This window comes from Octopus sinensis, linkage group LG17 (genome assembly GCF_006345805.1).
Source record: "Octopus sinensis linkage group LG17, ASM634580v1, whole genome shotgun sequence".
Classification (NCBI taxonomy): Eukaryota; Metazoa; Mollusca; class Cephalopoda; order Octopoda; family Octopodidae; genus Octopus; species Octopus sinensis.
In genome coordinates, this window is record NC_043013.1 from 3,330,346 (window position 1) to 3,334,852 (window position 4,507).

General features: G+C 38.4%; 1 non-coding gene across 1 annotated transcript; it reads right to left on the minus strand.

Moving 5' to 3' along the window:
• Positions 1 to 3,209: 3,209 nt before the first annotated feature.
• LOC115221147 lies at positions 3,210 to 3,343 on the minus strand. Its single transcript, XR_003882620.1, has one exon. It is a non-coding gene; the product is annotated as a U11 spliceosomal RNA (small nuclear RNA).
• Between the last annotated feature and the right edge of the window lie 1,164 nt (positions 3,344 to 4,507).

The window sequence follows — 4,507 nt, forward strand, 5'->3', positions numbered from 1 at the left end:
TATACGTTTGGATGTAAATAAATATATATACACACTCACACACACACACACATGAAGTAATTTAAGCATATATGTTTATGTCTGGATGTAAATAAATATATATACACACTCACACACTCACACACACACATACATAATACATATATACATATACGAACGCAAATACATGTTCATGTATGTTTTCCCATGTGTATATACACAATTTGTGAGCACTGTGTGAGATAGATATTCACAAACACAGGCGCGTGCACTGGAATATTGCGAGATTAGATAACTGACAAAAATATCCAGTAGTGTCCCAAAGTCGAAGACAGCATTGCAAGATCTGATCTCATATGGCACTATATTGTAATAAAAAGTAATGTAATTCTTGAAGATATTCCAAATTCTCTTTCCTTACTATAACAATGATAACAACAAAGAGCTAGTCTCATGAACCTGCTAGAAATAGCTGCCAAGTTTCACTTAAATCACACCCTAGCGCAGTATGAAAAGATACATTGGATAAGGATGTTCTAAAGACATTACATCTGAACAAAAGAAAACTTGATTATAGTTTGAACGCTTTTGGCTATCGATCTGCCTGATCACGACGGACCTAGGGCAAACTAATAAAAAGAATTACAACAACATCAACAGATCGACAACTACAATAACAACAGCAAATAGAAACAAAAAATAGCAACAGCAACCGTAGCGACAGTAGCAACGAGTACAACAAAATCTGCCTCAAGAAGTTCAACAGCAATAGCAGAACCAGCAGCGTCGATATCAGCTACACGTCATGCTATTAAACCAATGAAAGAACCTCTATAAGGTTTCTGATCTGATATATATAGCAGCCAAATTTCGCCCCAACCACGCCCTTATATCTCAAAATAGCAAGGTGACACTGAACAAAGTAGTTCTCTAAACATAAAAAGACAAGACAATCATGATTAACGCGAGGGCTGGCTGAACAGCAAGGTAGTCCTCGGTACTCTGTGTTTTACAAATGATGGAATGGTTTGGATTCGAGCGAGTTTTGATCATTTATATCAGCTAGTAAATCCCTTTGTTTTTCGATGGTTTTGTAAGCAACAATACTCGCAAGCACAACCCCATGACAATTATATCTCTGTTACTCTTTACTCTTTTACTCTTTTACTTGTTTCAGTCATTTGACTGCGGCCATGCTGGAGCACCGCCTTTAGTCGAGCAGATCGACCCTGGGACTTATTCTTTGTAAGCCCAGTACTTATTCTGTCGGTCTCTTTTTGCCGAACCGCTAAGTGACGGGGACATAAACATACCAGCATCGGTTGTCAAGCAATGCTAGGGGGACAAACACAGACACACAAACACACACTCATACATATATATACATGTATACGACAGGCTTCTTTCAGTTTCCGTCTACCAAATCCACTCACAAGGCATTGGTCAGCCCGGGGCTATAGCAGAAGACACTTGCCCAAGATGCCACGCAGTGGGACTGAACCCGGAACCATGTGGTTGGTTAGCAAGCTACTTACCACATAGCTACTCCTGCGCCTATATATAAAATATAATACATAAATGCAACTCTACAAGCATACACGGTGGCTGCAAACTCATGTTCGACTATTGCCATCACGTGATCGAAGGTCTCAGCTACTACGACCAGCCATTTTTGTGATAGGTCTTACATTTTTTCAAGCGATACCTGTGCATGATATTTTTTTATTGTGGAAAAAGGATTTGCACAAATCCAATCCCACTCTCTGAACCTGGATAACATAAACTCGAAAAGAAGAACTAGTCTACATCATCGAATATTGTCAGTGTTGCAGGTTTTCTTTCAGAGTTTCCCTCTCCTAGACAGAGGGGCCTTCCAGTGGGCCAGCCGCGCCCCTGGACACCAACCCAGGAATTTCCACATTCCTGTGCATACATACATGCATACATACACATGTACACATATTGTTGGATGACCGTTGACTGCTCATGAGCTCTTCCGCCTTCCGACAGGTCATATTTTTTGTCCTGCAGGGTGTTCAACAGACACCCTCCTCACCAAGCAAGCTTGATGGGGTTCCCAGTTTAGTCACTGACGACCCGACCATCCAGCAGGTTCGCCCAAGAGGGACCTGACACACATACACATATTCACGCACACAGACACACACACACACACACACACACACACATGCGCACATATGTTTTTGCTCGAAATGAGGAGTTGACAGACAGCCGGCAACTGATGTAGGGTCGTTCTCTGTAACTTGTCCTGCTTTCCATTTTTTCCCTCGTTGTTTTCGTACTTCATGTTGTTTACACAGTTGGGTGACGTCCTGTACCCATATATGCATATGTGTATACATACATACATACATATATATATATATATATATATTATTTATATATATATATATATAATATATACTATATATATATATATATTATATATACCTAATGTAGGATAAAATTACTTGCTTTTTCCATGGGTATGAGTAAGTATTTCACTTATATCTCACGTATTTATCGCTGAAGAGGGGAAGTTCTATGAATTAACCCCGAAATTGGGACCAATACGGTAATAAAGGATTTTTTTTAGAAATTTCTATCGGTTTGTTTCGAGACGCATAATTATAATGGTTATTGACAATTTTTGTCTTTTTTTTCGGCATATTTGGCATTAGAATTTTTCTTTTGCTCTTATTTTGTAAATTATATATATATATATATTATATATATATATATATAATATATATATAAGATAATTCTTATATATATATATATGCATGTATTCTATCAGTGATAATACAGTCACTCTTTGTGTTTAATAATATGTATGTATGTATTTATCTATTTTTTGTATTATTTTATTATTTTCCATTATTGGACTACAGTCAAGCTTGGGCACCGCCCTCAAGGGTTTCAATCGATTATGTTCGCTCCAGTACTTATCTCAGCAATATATAATTATGGAATGGCTTAATATTACCTTTTCGATGAAAAGTTTTCTAATTTTGACGTACTGGTTTTCACTAGAATATAAGCAAACATAGACATTCAGAGATTAACATCAACATTCAGAAAGTCGTATTCCGAGTCAATTCTTTACTTGCCAATTACAACTAGTTCGTCACAAGCAAATGTATATTTCTGTCATTTACTTGAGTATCGGAACAATGAAAGATATGGCACTGCTGAAGACCTCACTTCAGTCAGTCTTTATCTTTTTTAATCCGTGCGCCGTGCTTAAAGAGCGACAGCTGCCACCGGTTGTTAAAAACTGCGTCCCCGAAACCTCCGGATTGTGATTCCACCCAGACGCTCGCATATCGGCAACTGGGTGCCACTGACGACAAAGACCCCTTCATTCAGTCTTAATCAATAAGGGACATGATTTGGCCCCAATCAAGCGATAACGCCACATTTTCCCATCCTTTGCATTCTCACACAATAAAGGACAAAACCAGAAATCTTAAATTATTCTACATTCGTCCCAACTTATGAGCTTCTAGAACTTCAATTCTTTATAAAATATTAATGTCTCTTATTTTAAGTCCTCAAGTTTAGTCAACCAGTATTTATTAGTCATAGTAAGGATTATCTATTCAACAAAGGAAAATCTCAAGATTTTCGCGATATGTCAGCAAAATACCGAGTTGGTAAGGTGTTTGGAACCTTACTGAAGATTCATGAGGTCGTATCTTCCGCTAGTTGTATGTAGTTGTGTTTGAATATAACGCCTTATTCTAGATTATTCTACTTGAATTGTCAGATATAAGAAATATTTGGCAATATTATCGATCTAAAGCAGCAAGCTGGCCGAATCGTTAGCACGCCGGACAAAATGCTTAGCGTATTTTGTCTATCTCTACTTCTGAGTACAAATTAAGCCGAGGTCGATTTTCCCGTTTATCCTTACGTTGTCGATAAAATAAGTACCACTTAAGAATTGGGGTCGATGTAATCGGTTTACTCCCTCCGCCAAAATTGCTGGCTTTGCGCCAAATTTCGATCTGTCCACTGGTATTGCTTATAGTTATTGGCTTTTAAATCATCCTCTTCATGCTATGAAAGAAAACAGCCAAGCGTCGGCTACCAACGAGAACCGCTTGAAACATGGGAAGCCACCACCAACATCAATCAAACGTAGATAAGCACTGCAAGTATAGAAAACAAGCTGAATGCTGTTGTTGAACGGGCATGTCGTTACCATCGTGCCTTTATTGCATAATTTATCAAGACCTACTGCCCTGTCATTATTTAAGAGAGTAGGGTTATCTGAGGGAGATTTGGTTTCTATTTATTGCGGGTTGAGCAACTGTGTAGCAGTCTTTGTCTCTTGTCTGGAAAATTGAATGTTTCTTTAAAATTTTCTGTGGTTTTATACTGTCAACTTAACGTGACAGTCCTGTAAGGGAATTACCTCACCGTTGTTTAGCCCTAGGAAGCATCGACGCTTCCTGTCGGCCTTGACACATTTCCTGTGTCCTTATATATTTACGAAGGGGAGACAAATACCCCCAACAGTTGT